At 39.8% G+C, this 20,914-nt stretch overlaps 1 protein-coding gene across 5 annotated transcripts in view; it reads left to right on the top strand.

Annotated features, from left to right (window-relative positions):
- Positions 1-20,914, top strand: part of DGKI (diacylglycerol kinase iota) — a 214,458-nt gene that overhangs the window by 54,385 nt on the left and 139,159 nt on the right. The window lies entirely within an intron of this gene.

The following is a 20,914-nucleotide window of genomic DNA, read 5'->3' as shown; positions in this document are numbered from 1 at the left end:
GTCTGAGGAAGAATGGTCAAAGAGATGAGCAGATGAGAGTGGGAACAGATGCAGCTAATCTGAGGACATAACAGTATTCTGCTTCTCAGTACTTATTTTCTATTGCTCCTTCTCCTCCACATGAATTCACTGAACAGGCAGTTGCAAAACTTGCTGTACAATCAAATCATTGCTCACTTGTTATTAAATAACACTTAATATCAAATGGCTGGAAGATTGTGGTAAGATTTTCAATAGGTAATCCAAATGCAAAATCTGACCTTCCTCCTTTCTTCTGGAAGTGAATACAGAACAGTCAGTCCCTGGAGTCCTCAACTCACTGTGTTGGATTTGAGGTGGAATAATTTAAACCCAAAGCATCTCTGCAAGAGGCAGAAACAATGCATATCAACAGCCTCTGAACTGCCCACGTAGTGTTTCAAGAGGCAAAAAATAGAGTGTCAGAATCCAATTATTCATTATCACATGTTTTGTTGGCAAGCAGGGGTTATGGGAAAAAGTGAGAGAATTTGCCTGAACTACTATTTGATATAAGCTGGGTTAGATGGCTGTAGCCCAATAAAGTCCTTTAAAAGAAGACACTGTTGAGACTCTTCCCATTCCTTTGCTGATGCTCCAACAGTCCTTTGACAGCTTGATGTTGAAACCTTTTCCCTTAGTGACTGACTTCTATTCCTCTGGATTCCTATCTTTGGTGTTTCTGTAAGTTGCTTGTGTGTGCTAGTCTTTGTGCGCTGGCTGTGATCTTTTAAAGGCTATTTTTACAAGACTCACCATTTACCTTGCATTTATTACCTTTCAACTTAGCATGAAGGGAGATGTGTGCTGGGTCTGGGCACTCTACCCAGTAATTTTACACCAGTCTGTGGCCATCCTCTCTGGGATGCAATAGCCCAGCCCAATGGCTGCACCTGTGGGAAGTGGTTCAGCAGGGTACAGCAATTTGGCTTGGCGAGTACAGTGCTGAATTACAGCCTAGATTATGTTTACAGACTGGATATTTGTTCATGCCCTATAGAAAAAGAGTTCTAGTAGGAGTGCAAAATCAAGAACACAAGTTAGGAAGTTCCAGGACATTGCTTTTCCAACATGCTTGTGCATATGTATTACGAATCAGCCATTAATTACACAGTTGCACACTGCTTCCACAGAATTTCTGCTTCCCTCTGTGCACAGGATGTCCACTGCTGTTCAAAAGAGAAGCCATGCAATATTTTTTCTCATTATTGTTTCTCATGACAAGCAATGAGGGCAAAATTGCTGATGGCCTCATGGTTTTAATTTCCTTGCTGTTTTTCATAGCAGCATAATTGGGTATGGACAGCCTTTGCAGTAGCCCTGTCTTATGCTGGATGCTGTGCTGTCTCCATTTATGAACTAGGAATAGAAGAACACTGAATGTCTTGGTGGTCCTGGACACTGAACCTTGAGAAGTGTTTCTGATTTTCTTATCTTCTTTTAGCTTTGTTCCTGATTCCCACCTTAGATCCCATTCTTATGCCTTGCTTCCCTTGCTGCTTAGCTTCAGTTCTTGGCATCTCTCTGCCTCAACAAGATTGTTCACTAGATGCAACTTGAGCAGTGTACACGTGGTGTGGGGTGATACAGAGTCATGAGCAGCTGGTACTGAGTGTAGCACAACTCCAGGCTTCTTGGCAGGTGGGTTACGCCAGTCGTGGCATTGTACTTAGATGTCTGTATGTTCTTCAGTGCCAAAGCAAATCATAGCTAGTCAACATAGAATAACATGCTGCAGTGAAGGCTTAAACAGAATTCTCGAGAGGCGTTCATTCGATGCCTTTCAAGATCAGTCAGCCATTTTCAGTTTAGGTGCAAATAAAAGGAAGTTATCTTGAAATATGTCTTTGCTGCCTTGTAAGTTTGACTTTCACACAGCTCAGATTCTGCCTTGTAGGTACAATTTACAGGAATATCACGAGCAATTTGATCTTTTTTATTACTTTACCCCTGAAGATCTGTAATTGCTTTCTCTGATTACCATAATGGACTGTAGTTCTACCATTTTTACCCCCAAAACTGAACTCTATTTTAGACTGCACATTTTGCTTTTATTTGCTTTTTGGAGTGAATCGTGATAGAAATTTCTTTGTTACCTGCATGTGGTTTTAAAACTGTCTCTGGAGATATCTGTACCAGAATCAAGACCCAAGCTACTACGAAAATTAATGCGTAAGAGAACTGTGGGGGAGAGAGAAATTAAAGATTGAGAAAGGCAAGGTTGCTCTTACGCCTGCTTTCCATCTCTTTTCACACTGTGCTTGGCCTTGCCTGCTTCAGTGAAACTTCTCCACTTATTTACTGTAATACAACTTCTAGAAGACTTAAATGTTATCCATCAGGTTTCTTTGAGTTGCTAGGTTAGTACAGTGGTCTGTTACTGGTAAGCAGTAATAGAAATGAAAAAGTGGGTCTCCAGGTAATGGCTTGAGGTTGTCGCTTTGATGTCCTTAAGTGCTTTTGATCATGTTTGTTTGTTTGTTTTGGTTTTTTGTTTATTTTGTAGGGAGTTGAGTGGCATATCAACGTAATCTTGTTTCCATTTTCATTTCTAAAAGTCAAAATATTGTGTATCTAATGATGGCATTATTAGAAAAATCAATATATACAGGAGATGCTGAGATAGTATATGTGGCAAGAGCTAAATAAGTTGATTTTTATACTCAGGTGGTTACATTTTAATTGATTTACAGATATATTAGCTTTAAAGACAATCTCAGCATAAAATACATTGGCATGTAAATACAGCACCATGATTCACAGAATCTCAGAATTGTAGGGGTTGGAAGGGACCTCCAGAGATCGAGTCCAACCCCCCTGCCAAAGCAGGCTCCCTACGCCAGGTTGCACAAGTAGGTGTCCAGGTGAGATTTGAATGTCTCCAGAGAAGGAGACTCCACGACCTCCCTGGGCAGCCTGTTCCAGTGCTCTGTCACCCTCACCTAAAGAGTTCTTGAGCACATTTGTGCGGAACTTCCTATGCTCCAGTTTCTGGTCGTTTCTCCTTGTCCTGTCTCCACACACTGCTGAAAAGAGTCTGGCCTTGCTGCTTTGCTCCCCACACCTTTGATATGTACAGAACTGGATCAGGTCCCCTCTCAATCTTCTTAAGGCTGAACAGACCCAGTTCACTCAACCTTTCTTCATAGGGGAGATGTTCCAGGCCCTTCACCATCTTTGTGGCCCTCTGCTGGACTTTTTCCAAGAGATCCCTGTCTTTTTTGTACTGGGGAGCCCAAAGCTGGACTCAGTATTCCAGATGAGGTCCTACCAGGGCAGAGTAGAGGGGGAGGATCACCTCCCTCGACCTGCTGGCCATGCTCTTTTTAATTCACCCCAGAATGCCATTGATCTTTTTGGCCACAAGGGCACACTGCTGGCTCATGGCCAACCTGTCGTCCGCCAGGACACCCAGATCCTTCTCTGCAGAGCTCCTCTCCAGCAGGTCATCCCTCAACCTGTACTGGTGCATGCAATTATTCCTCCCCAGATGCAAGACTCTACACTTGCTTTTGTTAAACCTCATCTGGTTTCTTACTGCCCAGCTCTCCAGCCTTCCCAGGACTTGCTGAATGGCAGCACAGCCTTCAGGTGTGTTGGCCAATCCTCCCAACTTCATATCATCAACAAACTTGCTGAGGGTGGCCACTATCCCCTCATCAAGGTCATTGATGAGATTTTGAACAAGACCAGACCGACCCCTGAGGAGCACCGCTGGTTACAGGTCTGCAACTGGATTCTGCACCACCAACGACGACCCTCTGTGCTCTGCCAGTCAGCCAGTTCTCAACCCACCTCACTGTCCACTCATCTACCCAAGCTTCCTCAGCTTTGTTATAAGGATGTCGTGGGAGACAGTATCAAATGCCTTGCTGAAAACAAGGTAAACTACATCCACTGCTCTCCCCCCATCCACCCACCCAGTGACAACATCGTAGAAGGCTACCAGGTTGGTCAAGCATGACCTCCCCCTGGTGAGCCCATGCTGACTACTCCTGATAACCTCCTTTTCTTCCAATTTGGTATCCAGCACAAGCTGTTCTACCACATTTCCAGGGACAGAGGTGAGGCTGACTGGCCTGTAATTGCCCGGATCTTCCTTCTTGCCCTTTTTGAAGACCGGAGTAACATTGGCTATCCTCCAGTCTTCAGGCCTCCCCCCATTCTCCAAGACCTCTCAAAGATGATAGAGAGCTGTTCAGCAATCACCTCTGCCAGCTCCCTCAGCACCTGTGGGTGCATCCCATCAGGTCCCATGGATCTGTGAACATTGGTGTTGCCTAGGCACTCTCAGACCGCCTGTTCCCTGACTAAAGGGAAGTCTTCCATTCCCCAGAGCCTCTCACTAACCTCCAGGGTCTCAGATTCCTGAGGGAGAGCTTTTTCACTGAAGACAGAAGCAAAGAAGGCATTCAGTATCTCTGTCTTCTCAGAATCCCCCATTACCAGAACAGCCCCCCCACTTAGTAGGGGAGCCACATTCTCCTTAGTCTTCATTTTTCTGTTAACATTCTTAAAAAAGCCTTTTTTATTATCCTTTATCACCTTTGCCAGATTCAATTCCAGGCAGACTTTAGCCGTCCTCATCGTGCTCCCGCAGGCCCTGACAACATTTCTCTATTTTTCCCAAGTGGTCAGATCCTTTTTCCACGTGTCATGGACCATTTTCTTCCCTTTAAGTTTGTGCATGAGCTCCTTGCTCATCCACACAGGTCTCCTGCCACCCTTTCCTGATTTCTTGCTTACAGGGACGCACTGATCCTGAGCTTGGAAGAAGAGCTGTTTAAATGCTGACCAGCTCTCACAGGCCTCCTTACTTTCTAACATCCTAGCCCATGAGATTGCTCCAAGTAGGTCCCGGGAGAGATCAAAGTTGGCTCTCCTGAAGTCCAGGGTAGCAATCCTACTTTTTGCTTTGCTTCTTCCACTCAAAATTTTGAACTCCACCATCTCATGGTCACTGCAACCCAAATTCATATACTTATTGTAATCAATTTTGCAGATTATGTTTATTTTGTATTTTGTTTTCATTGAACTTACCCAAAATTTGAAGTTATTTCTATTCTTAGTCTTTCTGTAAAGTTGAGTTTTGGAGTCTGAATTTGCAAAGCGTGGCTGCCTTTGATTAGTACGGTCTAAAGTGAAACAAATCAGCTGCTCTTCTTGTATGCATGAAATCCTCCATTTCATCAAAGTGTTTGAAGAGTCTTATTTCAATGTGATATAGTTAGGCTGGTGTCATCGTGACTAGTCTTAAAGCTGACCACTTACATGATGATCAATTCTAAATCAAATTGACTGAGAGACCTCCTTAAAGCTTTTTGACTTGATCATATTTCAAATAAAGAAAACAACACAACTGTATAGTGAGTCATCCGAACTTTTTGCCAAAATACTTTTGTTGCAGGCAGTACTTTATTCATATTTAATGCTTCTTATTCTGAAAATTAGTCTTGTTCTCTGAATTTCAGCTCTTGGAACATGATTGATATACGTGTTCTGAACAGTGGTAGTAGTTTCCAGATTCATATGTAGAATCATTACAACTTCTCTTTGTCCTGTAGTATTTTTTTTTTTTTTTCCATTCTTGGAAAGGTACCCTTGAAAGATCTCTCTGGCCCATCTATGAGGGCTGTTCACTCAACCTTTGTGATGGGTGGTGTATCCTTCCCCATGGGTGCCATACCAACTTTCACTTTTTTCATGTGAATCCTTTTAAGAGCTCTATCTTTGCTCAGTGAAAAATGACGATATTCCTATTAGGACAAATGGAGATTTGGGAGATTTTGAATCAAAGGATAAAAAAAAAATAGAAAAGGAGTTGTCAGCAGTTTAGATTGCCCAGGATGGGAGTCTCAGCACAGAGGCAGTGCTGTACAGCTGTTGGGGGAACACCATGAGATCTTTGGAGAAACCCAGTTTCTCTTATTTTGGCCATGGCCAAGTCTGTGAACCTGGATAGTCATTTCATCCTTCTGTTTCCTTTTCATTCTCTGCTTAGATGGTTTTTAACCCAATGGGTCCTTTCAATTAGTGGATGCCTTCCTAGATCAGAAGAACCTTTATTATAGTTTCAACTTATGCTGTAATGCTGATAATCTCAAATTATTTAGGGCAGTCCTTTCTACTCCCCAGCACTTAGCCATTGGTGGCATAGCTCAGTGAAACCAAGGTATGGACACATTGCAAGGGGGCTGGAGCATGGCAACACATTTATAGCGTTGCTTTTATTGAATCTGCACTTTCTTTCTCCTCCTCCTCTTCTTCCTCCTTCAGAAGATGATGGCACTGTTTTATTTGTTTTAATTCTATAGTTAGTAAATGTAGCAAGCCAGCTTTAAAAGTAAAGCAGCAATCAGTTTCTGTTCTGACACTGTGAGCTCTGTTCCTGTGGAAGCTTTGAGGATAGAAAATAGGTGTCAATTCCTACCCTTAACTGGGGAGATTGTGCTCCAGAACGACACACCATGGAGTAGCTGGTAATTTCTGTCCCCTTTCTTTCTTTTGTGGCTGCAGGCACCTGATCATTAATGTCATCATGGTTAAGGAGTTAGGTCCTTATTTCCATGGAAACATGGGGAAATGGCGTTGGAAACTTAAAGGCCCTTTATTTATCGAGTAGCATTTTGTCTCCTGTTTAAGCATTTATAACAAAGAAACCTACAATATTGAAATGCTTTAAGAGATACCATGTTAAATGAGGTGGACAGTTATAAAAATGGATGACATTTAACTTTGCTCTGCTCTCTAATTCTGTAGCAATGTATGTAGAGATTGGTGCGGCAGCGCTGAGGCTAGTGGTACCAGAACAGCTTCCAACAGCTAGGTGTTTGTCACAGAGGACTGGTCCCCAGGGGGTTGGCCTCCCAAGGGAAGGAATGAATTTCTTATTTCTTCAGAGTTGAAGATAAATGAGATAAATCTCTGTACAAATATTGAAAGCATTAGCCTGCTGGATGAATGAGATCATCTAAAATATTTTTCGGATTCCTTATGCTCATGGATTATGAGATGTAAGAATTATGTCCAAATGGCTTAGTTTTTTGCACTGTTTCTTTTTTTTTTTCTCTGCTCTGTGGGTCAATATTGATAGCCACCTAGTATGATAGACACGTGATTGTATATTTAAATATATAGTAATTCTAAGCCTTTGAATGTTCAGGCTTGATTTCCCCCCCCTTTTTTTTTCCCCCCCTTTTTTTTCCCTCTCTCCCTCTCCTTTTTTTTTTCCTCTCCCTTTTTTATTTTCCTTTTCCTTTTCCTTTTTTTTTCTTTTTTTCTTTTTTTAAAGTATTACAGTATGTTGACTACAAAAGACCAATAAAGCACAGATAACATACTTGATACCCAAACAACACTTTGAAAGCTGAAATGCACAAAAGAAAAAGGATGGAAGGATATGATTAAAAAGGCATAACTAATGGTATGTGAAACTACATTTTAACCCACTGACTGAAGTTGAGGGATAAAGTACTGATCCATTCAATGTCAGTGGCAATTTTCCTATTGTCTTAGTTCAAATCTGGCTCAGCCAATGGTTTTTCACATTGCATATTCCTATGCTTTCTCTTGCAAACCACCATATCATTCCATGTCTTAGGGAAATCAGTGATCTGGTTTAAAAAACATTCTCTCTCTCTCTCTCTCTCTCTCTCTCTTTCCATGTGGATGTCAACTATTTCTATTTATCCTGTGTCTGAACTTTGCTCACTTCTGTCATAACCTTGAGAAAAATTTCCAATTGTAAATATTAAACATGATTTGAATAGTAACTATATACATAAATGTCCCTTTAGTCTTTTGCCAGCATGTCAAGTAAGTAGTGCAGATGATTAAACCTAGAACGTGATGTATCATGCAGGTATCTTGTCATCTATAAATAGTAAAATGAGAACACTGAGGTGGCTTTGAATTCAGCAGTGGCTTTAGCTGTGTTTCTGACTCCTCGTAATGCAACCTTGGGAAAAAAAAAAAAAAAGCCAACACATTTTGCTTCCCTGAATCTTGCTGTTCCTTGAGCTCCTTGAATGTAGGACATCACATGCAGAGATGAAGCAAAGGTGACAAGCATCTCTGCATTCTCTTCTGTGTCAAGCAGCTCCTAAAAATTATGGGAAGACAGGGCTGTGTAGGTGTCTGAGGGGAGATGTTCCATCTGGGTGGACTAGCACCAGGCTTGCTGTTTTATCTTCAGTGCCACGGAGGGAAATTCCTAAATGTGAGGAATGCAGGGAGAGGCTCAAAGCAGCTGTGGCAGACCTAGTTTCTGGACAACCTGCTTCTTCTGTAAGTTTCTAGTTTAGTTTGTTACAAGTGCCTCGTGTCAGATGAATTTATGGGGAGAGATGAGGTTGGTGAGCTATACGATTAGGGATGATGAGCACAGTGGGAAGTCCATTTAAAGGTGGACTTTGAAGACGTTAATGTCAGTGAGACAGATGTCAGTGAGATAGATGATGTTTGTAGTGATGTCAGGTAACCATTTCTTCCCTTCCCTCACAGATTTCCCTTCGAAGTATTTTTCAGAAAGTAATTGTTAGTTCTTTCCCTTATTGTTTGAATATGAAGCCAGTGACAACGGATACAATAAAATTAATATGGTCACAGAATAAAGTGTTGTGTAGAATAGAAGGTCAAGATACTGCCCTAAGTTTAGGATGCAGTTATTCAAATGAGGTATGATAGCAAATTCCTTTTATTTTTGTTTGAAAAGAAAAAAAACTCAAAACAAATCTTAATCCCCAGCAGCTGATGAAAATATTAACTGCTGTGACCAAATCTGATTCTGAAATCCAGAGCTCTGTGACACCAGACTGCTGCTGAGGCATAGATCTCCGTTGGATCATGTCTATATAATGCTGGCTTTCTTCCTGCTTTATAACATGTTTTAAAATCTGCAATGTGATCAACACTCTAAAAATGAAATTTTGCAAGTTATAGTGCTGTAAAGTTGATTTTGTTACTGAGTTTAAAATGAAGTTGCAAATAGATCGTTGATTTAGTTAACGGTATATTTTGGCATTATAAATTAATCAGTAAATCAGAACAAATAGTTCCTCTTAAGGTTCAATTGCTCATTGTTTTTCATCTGCTGCTTCTGGAAAAGCTTTTGAAACATTTTATTGATGAAGCGATGCTCTCTCATCTGTGTGTAGTACTTCTGTAACTCCAGAAAAGGTTTCTGTTACATGATAGACCACAAGAATAAAGCTCAAGTTTATCTCTCTCCCCCGAGTGGAATTACAGTCTCCATCAGTTAATGGAGCATTTCTCAACTTTGGAAAGTTGAATCCTGACTTGTCAAGAAAACGAAACTTACTGTAATGCTGCTACCAGCAGTGTTGTTTTAAAAGCCTACCAAAAAGAGCAGTCACTCAAATAGACTGCGTAGGTATTCATCCTTGTCTCTCCTGCGTGCTCTGATTACAGTGCATTGTCAACATTATTAAAGTGATGTCAGTGGCATCTGAATCATGACCCCTTTATAGCCAAAATTACTGCAAATTGAGGCAGGCATTGCTGCATTATGGATGGGCTGTGGTTTCAGTACTTGTCTTTGCAAATAGATGCTGTAAAAACACAAGCAATCAGAATAACAAAATATATGGATGCTCTGGAGGACTTGTGGTAATCTGTGGTTTAGGATTAATTCCACAGTAGATTACACAGTTTTTATTGCATGTAATTTATTGTTTCATTTTTCTTTAAGCTTTACTGAGTAGGAAGTTTGCACTTGATTTACCTGTCAGGGTGAGTGCTCTTCAAGCTCACAGCATCCTTTGTAGGCTCTATGAACAGTTATTAAATTTACTTTCAGACCATGGGGCACAGATTTGATCTCAATCACAATAAGGTATTATTAAGAGAAGGTCATTTCCACGTTCTGATTTGCACTAGTAAGACTACAGTAAACAAACATTTAAGTTGAAGCAGGGCAATTTTCTCACGTAAACAAAGTGTTTATCATTCTGTGATTTTTTTTTTTTTTTTTTTTTTTTTTTTTTGGTTTTGGTTATAGTATTATATTAGCTCTTGTCATTATAGAAGTTGTCTGTTTATATGCTTCCCGCTGCAACAGGAATTGGAAAACTTTCTTTATTTTCATGTAAGTCCTTAAAGTATTTTTCTCCAAGTGGAATACAAAGCAGCATTGCTTCACTCAAGTCCATAGAGCTGTGCAATATTTGCCCATTGAGGATTTGGTTTCTTATTCCTGACATGATTGCTGCTGGTTTCCCAGCAGGTGGTGTGGAGAAGTGGGCTTCCCAGATAATTTCAGGCAACAGGGATATAGAACATTTCCAATAAAATTTGATGTGAAATGCTGACTAGTATTAGTATTTCACTTTCAATTTTTTTTTTTTCTGCTTGATTATTTTGGTTTCTCTCATGCTGCCCAGTACTTCACCTGTCCAAAATCTTTGGTTTGGTATTTCCTTTACGGAAGTTATCTGCATGTAATTGCTGGGATTCTAATGAGTAGCTCTAATTGCCTCCCTAGTGGATTTTTCTCTGTAGGAACTTTTCTTAACCTTTTGGTACTTCCTCGTGACTTAAAAACCTGAATACTACTGTTGGGCTATGGTAGTGCCTGTGGAGGCACAATAACAATTGCTGCGATAGGGAGAAGGCAAGGATGTCTCCTGTGGTCACATTACTTTTGCCACTTAGGTGGTACTTCAAAATTTGAAAGCCCTGGAAGGCCTCTCTCTCCCAGTTGCTGATGTAGATGTGAGTACACTTACTCTACACGCAGCAACATGCTTCTGCTTTTCACAGTTCTGGTCTACAGCTCACCGATCTGTTAGCAGTGGCTGCCTCTGCTGTCACCAGTAGTACTGACCTATTATGCTCACCTTGAGATTGGCAGAAATCTATACTAAATTACATTTAAATCCTAGGTGGAGACGCAACTAAGCATGCTGTCCTTAATATTTTATAACTTATCTATCTGTCCACTGACCTCAAAAACTCTGTGGCTTGTTCCCAACTTTGATCGAGCTTTTCTGTATTACATCAGGAACATCACTGGAGGGGGGGCAATGATGCTTCTTCAGCAAGACCGTATTTAAAATGTCTTATCTTGCTTTCCACCCACCTGTGCTCTCCGTTATTTTGTGAAAACTCTTTTTAGTCGAGGGATATTCAAAGTAGGACTTGGGGAAGAATTTACTTTTATTTTTCACATTTTCAGAAAATATCTTTTGAATAGATACAGTACCAAAACTGGCATAACAATTGGTGATTTTTGAATACTGGGAAAGTAACCATAATAATTGGTTGTCTTTAAATATATTCATATTTATAACATGTATTGGTCTAATTAGGTCTTCTAAAGTAATTTAGTTTTTCATACTGAGAAAAGATCAGATTTTTCTCTTCCAAGTTCATATGTTGCACAGTAAACTTGCAGAAGATAGTCTGGCCTGGCACCTCTTGTACCTTTCAGCTACAAAAAGCATGCAGGGTATTTTAGGATGGTTACTGTCCAAATAAATCACTTTCGTGATAGTGGTAAAAATATGGTATGTTATTTCTGCACCTTACTGTCACACTCAGCTTGCAAGAAAAGGTCAACTTCATGTTATTTCAGAAGAGTCAGATATTTTTTCTTCTAATAACATTATGTCTGAAGAGAGGGATGGTCCAAGCAAAGATGAGCAAGTCCCTTTCTCTTGCTGATTTTAATCTAGCAGGAGTTGCTTCTAAGTGGCTAAGACCACTGCAATTTGGTGACTGATCAGTTGTAGAATGAGGATGCATTCCCACAGAGCAGATCTTAGGGGACATGTATGTTTATAGCATGCAGGAGGAGAAAGATAAGGTCAAAGATGGACTGGTTGAATCAGATGATTTGATCTACCTTTTCATTGCTACAAGTGTTATTTCTGTCTTGAGTGTGAGACACTGCAGGGTGAAAGTGTGCAATGTTTGTACATTTGATTCTTCTTACTCTGCTGATTTGATGGTAAAGGATACTAATCTCCTCTGCTGTTATTTTCATGCCTTAATGCTTGCTGGTAGAAGGAAGCCTCAGAAGCTAGTCTTTTATCTTTCATAAACAGGCATTATTTTCCTTTGATCCTATGGTGGTCTCATTTAGTGATTTCATTTCAAATTAGCATTTCTCTCCAAATGAGTCCAACAAATTATGCGCTAATACACGAGCTAGGAGCGTGCCATTACAAGTCCTCTTTGCACTGTCAAAATCATTCAGAGTAAGAAAATAAAAAAAAAAAAAAAAAAAAAAAAAAAAAAATCAAGTAGCATGACACAGCCCATCTGAGGTCCCTGTCCAGATCTCTCCCAGGTGTGGATGTGTTGCAGTCACAAAACTGCTAAGACATAGAATCACGGAATCATTTGAGTTGGAAGGGACTCTTAAAAGTCATCTAGTCCAACTCCTCTGCAATGAATAGGGACCTCTACAGCTAGATCATGGTGCTCAGAGCCTGGTCCAGCCTGACCGTGTTTCCACGGACTGACCCTGAGGAATACCATCAACTTACTGTGCCTTTTCCTTCCTGTATATGCACTATCCTAAGCAGTACCAGTACTTCAGTAGCCAAAAAGAAATTAGAGGAAAATAAATCTTCTCCTTCCTGCTGTTTGCTTGAAATGTGCATTTGACAGTCCTTTGTATTGTCTCTCTTAGTTTGCTTATATACAACTGGCGAGTCAACAGGGAGGAAGGAAAACCCCATATGTATATTTTAACAGAATTTAGATGAAAAAAAGAGAAACTGCTTAAAGGGCAGATAATGAGAAAAATGAACATTTCTGAAATTGGTTCCAAGACATAAAAAGACTCCAGTTAAAGCATCTTGTTAATTAAATCCAGCAGAGCTGCTAGTCAGTACTGAGACCTCCACTTTCTTCTCAGTGACAAAGAGCATTTCTCTAGCTGGTGTAACATCTGTACTTCTGTGCCACAGCATCACCTCAAAAGCTTACCTAATTGAAGACTGAAAGCTGACTTTGACTTGGGCATGGCTCTGTGATGGCTGTCCCTCGGAATCAGGAGGGATTGCACCAGCTTCCTGGCAGACAGTACTTGGGCCTTTGTCATGGCACCCTTTTCAGTGTTTATGGCATGCTGAAGGCAGCAGGCCCTCAGTACAATTCCTGTGAGATTTGTAACATTACATGACACGGAGTATGTTTTCTTAATCCACTGTGAAATGCTCCTCTGGGCAAAAATGCTAAGGTTCGGTATGAAGACATTGATTTGTGAATGGTTACACACAACTGCAAAGTTGATTATCGCAAATGAGCTTGAAACATAAGTATTTTTGGTAGGCAACTCATGTTTTATTCAGGGCTAAATGAGTATGAATTAATGTTATATAAACATGCTGAGTATCCTGAGGTTAATTCCTCTCTGACTCAAGCCATTTTCTACTTCTCCAGTTCTAGAAGTTTATTTTTGTGTGACATTAAGTGGACTTTTTTCTTCTCACTTTGGAATTGCCAGTTGAATATTGGGAGTGGGATGTTCAGAAAGGTGGTGACTTATCATGGATCATTTTTGCTACCCAGATCCTTTATTCCTTGCCTAGGCTGAAGCCCATAAACTGAAAATAAAGTGTTTTTGGCCTGCCTGAAGACTCAAAGAGCTGAACAGTTATCCCTTAGTTTCCAAGTCTTTCATCCTGCAATTTATTAATGATAGATAAAACCTTTCAATTGAATTGGTTGAACTTTGGATGAGGCCCTGCAGGAGCAGGATGCTGCACAGACTTGCAGGGGGATCTTCACTTCCCTTCTTCTTGTTGTTTTTTGTCTGTGTTTTTTTTTTTTTTTTGTTTTTGTTGTTTTTGTTTTTTTTAAAACTTACATCATCTTTTCCCCACTCTATGCTGTATTTTGCCCCAAACACAGGAATTGGAAGCAGTGGATACATGTCTGTGTCTATGACACTAAGGCTGAGGCGTACACACCATTCCAGAGGAAATGGAAGGAAGTCAAGAACAATGTGGTGGGACAACGGTGCAAGTGCATGGTAGCACTTGTCCAGTCCAACAGCTGCCAGTCCTGCCAGGATTTAGGGGCTCATTGTTCCAGGTGCTCAAAACAAAAGGTTTTCTAAGGATAGCAGTTCTGGTGTTGAACTGTACAGTCTTGGTTGTGAGGGGTGAGAAGAAAGAGGTGCTTGTTGAAACTTTCTTGGCTTTTTTTTTTTTCTCATACGATCCTGGAGAGGGAATGTGGAGGCCAAAAGCTTTCTCATATCTCAGACACTGGCTTTCTTCCTTCAAGAGAAAATATAATATGCTTTTTGAGTGATAGTCTTTTTATCTGACTTTCTCAAGTGTCACTCTAATGAAAAGTAAATGTAGGCCTTTTTTTTTTGTCCCCACAAATGGTTCAGGCAAGCCTGAACTTCCTTCCCTGCTTGGTTGTCTGGAAAGATATCCTTTCTGTAAAAATTGTTTGGAATTCAGAAGTCTAACTTGCTTTTCAAAATAAAGACTATTTTTATGTCTTGAATGCTTTCAAAATCTTTTGTTATAAAAACCACTATCCTAGATTGTTTGAAAGCTTGCTTTTGTTCTGGATTATTCTTTCAGTCCTAGGCATTTGTCTATCTTGGAAGATGATTTGATTCTTATATCAATATTTGGTCACAAAATTCCTCTCACATAAAATATTCCTTTATTTAATCTGCTGTCTGAGAAACTTGATGCGTTTTTCCACTTGACTAGTGAGTATGGATCTTTATTACCTATTTCAGTTTTTGTCTACACACTCAGAAAGCGATAATCTTAATTTTTGCCCATGAATCCCTTGTATCTATTAAATGGATGGTTGTAAATGGGTAGCATGTAGTGAAGGGTAGAGAGAACTGAATTTCAGATTTTCTTTCTCAAGGAGAAGAGCCTACAAAAAAAAAAAAAAAAAAAAAAAAAAAGCAAAAGGAAAAGACACAATGATTCAGGAACATGAAAGTAGAATAAAAAAATCATATTTGTAAGACCTGTCTGTAGTTTCTAGTGCAAAACTGCAAGAAATGCATTTGATTTGTAGAAAAGGAGAAAATCGGAATACTTTATTGCATAATTTGTGCGAGCCCATACAGTTCTTGAGTCATAATGACATTTCGGCTTGTGTAAATAACATATGTTTTTAGAGGATCCTGGTCTGATAGAGAGATTACCTTAAATTAGTTTATTTTTAAAGCAATGTGCTAGCATCTGAGAGGCAAGAGACGTTTTCAGAACTGACATTAAAAGATGAAAAATAAAACTCTTTTGCTTTTTTTAATGTACTATTCCAAACTGCGGAGGATTTGGTACCATTCCTCCCTGTCTTGTGTTGTTCTCCTCACTCCTTCATTATCTTTCACATGAAATGAATACTATTTGGTATCACCAAGAAGCACCCTTCAATCTTACTCTCTTCTGTTTGGCAGAATGATCTCATAGGGTATCTGTACTGCCTTCAGAAATAAGTATGTATGATTTTAACATATTATAGGAAAAATAAATAACATGATCATACCATAATCACATCCATTCAATTCGCTCATCATTTTGCATCTATACTTGAAGTACAGAAAGCAAGTCCTGGAGAACACTATGATTTTGTCTGAATCAAATTCATTTTCATGAAAATACTTCACACTCAGACTTCCTTTGCTTTTTCAAATAAAAACATATCAATCTTCTGTAATTCTGATGGCCATTGTATGATGCAGCTGGAAATCATTTATACTTGGAGTTCCCTAGAGCATTTCTTACTGTTTACTTGGGAAGACAGCGATTAAATTTTATTATCCCAATTGCTCCATTGATGCCAAAATCTTCAAAATGTGATATTCCAGGTTTGTATATGTGCCTTTACCCTAACATAACCTCACCCAAAGGGCTTTGATCCAAAACCTTAATGATTTCTAGATCAAGCTTTATGGGTGCCTTCTATTCTGTAGAAGTATAATATAAAAGCTGAAGTTTGTAGGTTAGGTTTTGATTCTTTGAATAAAATGTGAAAACTCAAGCAATAGTAATTTAAGGAAGATTGTATGGAAAACAGGGTGGAAATTACAAACAAACTGAATCAGGAGAGGAGATCGGGCATAGCTTCTCAGTAGGAATAAGAAAGGAAATAATGGGATTAATTTGAGATGGGTCTTGTTAGCTTTATGACTGCAAATATGTAATAAGTTTGCCTGTAACAAATAATACATTTTTATGACCTGGAAGGTCTTTCTCAGACCTGGCATTTATAGCTTTGAAAGCTAAAGGCTAAAAACTCCATCCTAAATCAAATTGTTTTTGACTGCAGTAAAAATAAGGCAAAGTAATTTAGTTCAAGAAAGCATTTTTTTCTTCTTTCCTGGGCTCCGTTGTTAGTGTCTCTTGGTAACTTATGGAGATAAAGGGCACTCATCATCTTTGTTAGATCACCACCTGTATCACTCTTGTTTTTCCTTTCCTCCTCACAAAAACTGAAGTTGACGTTTATGTTACTACAAGGAGTCCTCCAAGGACTTTCATGTTTTTGCTGTAATAGCAATGGTGGTATTTGTAGATATTTCAGAAAACACGTTTAAACAAAACCTTGGGAAGGACTCTGTTGATCCTAAAATCTAGTTGTCTTCTATTATAAGTGTCCTTGATATCTAATCCTATTCAGAAAGAAATCTAAAGAATGATTTAAGAGCAAAAGAAGACCAAGAAACTGGTGACAACCCAGTGATATATATAAATCTGAGCTCAGAGAGAACTGTACATGACTTGGTTTCATTCTTTCTTGAGTATCTGCTTAATTGTCTGCCTGGATCCAAGGCACCTTAAGTTTCCTCGCTGTAGGTTAGGAGTGTGGGGGAAATTCCAGGGAACCTGGACCCAGGGCCTGGCTGATGAAAGTGCTTAGGAAAAAAGCCATTTCAAGACAATATAGACTTCAAAGTCATTTATAGATCCAGACCAAGATATTGGTCCCCTTTGGCAAGAACTAATAAGAAATGGTATACTCTCAATGACTTTTGAGAAGACAGGCTCTATATAAGACAAGATTAAAAGAACTGAGGAATTTAACATAATTCCAGATGTAATCAAATCCATAATTTACTTTTCAGAAGGTAGAATATTATGCTTAATATATGCCTACTACCAAAACTGAGCAGAGAATAGAAAAATTAATATGGTGGAGAACTTTGGCTGGCATTTGCACTATTCTGACTTGTGCTGTATTGACAGTAATCTGAGCTCCAAGTATAACTGCAGGGCAGTGTTAATTTCCATGTCTGCATTTAAAAAAAACTACCAACATATTAATAATACAATGAAAGAATGCCTCTTTTAACACACAGCCTGTTGCATCATCTGTTTTGTTCTTTTGGGACAAGAAAATAACCTGCCACTTGTGGACCAGGGGTACCTTTTAAAGATGTATCCCTTCCTGTTAATGATACAGAAATGAATGTGTTTTTACTCAGAAAACACGACACAGTGTGGCAGAGGCTCTTTCCTATCCTGACCAAAATTTCTGGAGGTCGTTTTCACCTTTTGTTTTGCCTGTTATTCCCATTCACAGGATTCTTGTGTGTTACATGTGTCTCCAGTTGATCTGCCAGTTTATTCAAAAATGCTGACAAAGTCTAGATGCCCCTCTTTGGTAATAGCTGAATATAGAGTTTTATTTGATAATTTGAGCACTCTTACTTAGGGGGTCGACATACAGTAGTTACATCTCAGCACTGGGTTTGCTGTCTGAAATCCTTGATTAGATAATTAATGGAAATTTATTTCACTCTCTCTAGGTCAGTCTCTTGTGGAAATTTATTTCACTGTCTCTAGGTTAGTCTCTTGTGGACAAGAGCCCTCCAGTTGGGTGGATGGGAGCTGGGCTTAAGGCTGGAAGTGGAGCTGCTCAGAGCTGCTTAGTGCCATAGTATTTTATGGAGATATACCATTTTTTTTTTTGCTGCTTTTGCTGCTGGACTGTGTGGCAAGGGATTGAGAGCAAGAGAGGAAAGATCCTTTCAGTAACTAAAGAGGGTCTATGAGAAAGAAGAGGACAGACTCTTTAGCAGAGTTGGTCCTAAAATCTAGTTGTCTTCTATTGTAAGTGTCCCTGATATTTAATCCTATTCAGAAAGAAATCTTAAGAATGATTGAAGAGCAAAAGAAGACCAAGAAGTTGGTGACTCTTTAGCAGAGTCTATTCTGATAGAGAAGGGAAAGTGGTTTCAAACTAAAAGAGAGGGTATTTAGACTGGATATAAGGAAAAAGTTTTTTATTATAAGAGTGAAGAGGCACCAGCACAGATTGTCTAGAGAGGCAGTGGATGCCCCATCCCTGGAAACACTCAAAGCCAGGGTGAATGGGTGTCTGAGCACCCTGATGTAGCTATGCATGCCCCTGTTCATTTCAGGGGAGTTGGACTAGATGGCCTTAAAGGGTTTCTTCCAACTCAATTGATTCATTGATTCTATGTTCTGTTGGAGGAGCTGAAGCTGGATGGTTGGGAAGCTACCCACATCTCTGTTTTTCCCTGGGCAGTAAGCAATCAGTGATGAGCAGAAGCAGGTATTTCACGAGTCCATTTTGCTTTAGTACTAATTTAATTTCTTACATCAGTGTTTACTGCTGAGGATGCCTGAGAGTGTCCTATTCATGTGGATGGACCTGAATGAAAATGGGGGCTTATGTAAGAGGCTAAGGAATATATTGACAAAAGGGCCAATAACTAATCAATAGGATTTCATTTTGTAAAGCATTTTGAAGGAATGCCAACAATGAATAGCTAAGAGAGCTTTACAACCTCTTTTTCTTAAATCATGCCCAGTCCAAAAGGCAATGGAATGACCACATAAGGCCTACAGGGCACTGCTGTGATAACCCAGCAGTAAGTTTCAATCTGTGATAGAAATAGGTTTGGCTGCTGATAAAACGTAGGACTAATAAATGTACAGTTGAATGTGATGTTGTGGAGGAGAGTCAGCGTTGCTTCCCTTAGGGAAGCCAGGATTCGTGAGTCCCACAGAAATTGCAGGCAGAGGCACAAGGCTGCCTTATGGCTGAGGGAGTACACACACAGCTCCCACCAAGATGGGGAAAAGGTTTCTGGGGCAGAAAGTAGGTCTGGGAGGGGTGATCTTCGTGTGCTCAACTAACAGCTGAAATGTATCATGCGAGAGTTTTTAGTGGTGTGGGAGGTTACCTCTGAGGACCTGTGGATCTATGGTGGCAGCGGTGCTGCTCAGCACACACATCTGTGGCCTGACAGGGAGCAAAGAACGAGGAGGTCAAGATTGCTGTTGTTCTCTGTGGTCATTTGGGGTGAGCACAGGCTGATGGAAAGTTCACAGATAGATCTCATGATGCTGAATGACACAAATTGCAGTTGAAATGTCAGATTGGTAGAGGCAAAAAAACTTGAGGTATGGACAGCCTAAAAGTTTGGACTTCATATTAGTATTTGGCACTCAGGAAAAGAGATCTTTGGATGACTGAGTACTGTGGAACGATTAGTGTTTACAGTGATCCTAAGGCAAATGAAAGGCTGAAAATGTGAAGGAAAAAGAGATCAAAACAAAGTACACTGATACCACTGAATAAACTTTTAGTGTGGACAGATTTTGAAAATTTGTTCTTGTTCTGGCAATCCTACCCCCTCAAAATATAACTTAGCTTAGCTTGAAAATGTTGACAAAGATGGGCCAATTTCAGCATGAGCAAAAGCCTAAATGGTCTAGAGTGCTTCCAAGTGAGAGAAGACAAAAAGAATGAATGAAGGGGTATCAGAACAGAGATTCGTAAAATCACAGAAGGTGCAGAGGGGCAGATGATTACTCACTGTTCCTCACAATATGACACTTCAATTAAATTATCAAACAGAATTTTTGAAACTGACAGAAGAAAGTACTTTGCACTGCCCGTAATTAAATTGTGGAGCTCATTACGTAGGCTGCTGTGGAGACCAAGAGTATAAATGGGTTCAGGGAAGGACCAGCACATTCCTAGAGTAAAGAGCCATTACAGGCTATTAAGCCCAAAGGTCTGGAAGCAGTCTCCAGCTCAGGAAGTCCTGAGACTACTGATTACTGGAAGCTGGGACTGGAGTATGTCAGGGAAAAGATCATCCAAGTTCTTCCAGTGCTTCTCTAAACACCATGCTACTGGCTATTGTCAGAAAAGAGATATGGGACCAGATAGATTCTTATTATTTTTTTAATTTGTCTAGACATGTTTTCTCTTTTATATAATGTAAAAGATTTGCAAATATTGAATGTTAGAGTGAAATCGAGTCCTTTGCCTTGTGATTAGCTGCACAGGAGAACATTGCATGCCTTGAAAGCAAAATAGGAGCAGCAGGTAGCTGGAGTGCTGTGCAGTCAGCAGATATGCATATGGGACACTGAAATAATGCCAGAGCTGAGCCAGTATGTTTTGTTCACGACTTCCAAAAGCACCAAAATGCAGGAGTGAAAACCACCTCCACCTCTGGCACTTACAAGCACTACCTGGCCTTATGTCGGAATTGTGGTTGACTGACCTGAGAGCTTACAGGCATAGGATTTGTCTACCCTGAATATTTAAGAAAAACAGAGCATTTAAACTTAAACAGTATTGTACAAATGACTGCTTTTCTGGGTAAATATAGAAGTTAACTTCAACTGAGAAAAGACTCCCAGATTCTGCCTCCTGGCAGATGGCCTAGCCATAGGACCTGTGGAAACCAGTCCCCGCATTTTTCTGATTTCTCTACTTTCCAGCTGGAACTCTACTCCTACAATAAATTTTGCCTCTTTGAAAAGGAGGATAATAATGCCAGTATGGAAATGCAACAACACTAACCTCAGTGACAACTAAAGTGCTCAATCTGTTAATCCTGTGAAGACCTAACATACTCTTTATTTTGTAATTATTATTATTATTTTTTTTAAAC

Source organism: Tympanuchus pallidicinctus, unplaced genomic scaffold (assembly GCF_026119805.1).
Source record: "Tympanuchus pallidicinctus isolate F22 unplaced genomic scaffold, pur_lepc_1.0 scaffold8, whole genome shotgun sequence".
Taxonomy (NCBI): domain Eukaryota; kingdom Metazoa; phylum Chordata; class Aves; order Galliformes; family Phasianidae; genus Tympanuchus; species Tympanuchus pallidicinctus.
This window is presented reverse-complemented; position numbering and strand designations above follow the sequence as displayed.